We start from the raw sequence: 251 nt of genomic DNA, 5'->3' as shown, positions 1-251 counted from the left end.
TGTGAAAAAAGACCCTTTTCGACCTCGTGAGGATAATGAAGAACTTCTTGGTCCTGAAGTACCATATCTTAGTGCAATTGAAGCACTAATGTATCTTGCTAGCAATACAAGACCTGATATATCATTTGTTGTGAATTTATTAGCAAGATATAGTTTTTTCCAACTCGAAGATATTGGAATGGAATTAAATATATATTTCGATATCTTCGAGGAACAATGGATATGGGCTTATACTATTCAAATGCATCAAA

The sequence above is a fragment of the Theobroma umbraticum genome, unplaced genomic scaffold, assembly GCF_002168275.2.
Source record: "Theobroma umbraticum cultivar Fairchild unplaced genomic scaffold, ASM216827v3 scaffold_106.0, whole genome shotgun sequence".
NCBI classification, from domain to species: Eukaryota; Viridiplantae; Streptophyta; class Magnoliopsida; order Malvales; family Malvaceae; genus Theobroma; species Theobroma umbraticum.
The sequence above is the reverse complement of the archived record's forward strand: the minus strand, read 5'-3'. Positions refer to the sequence as shown.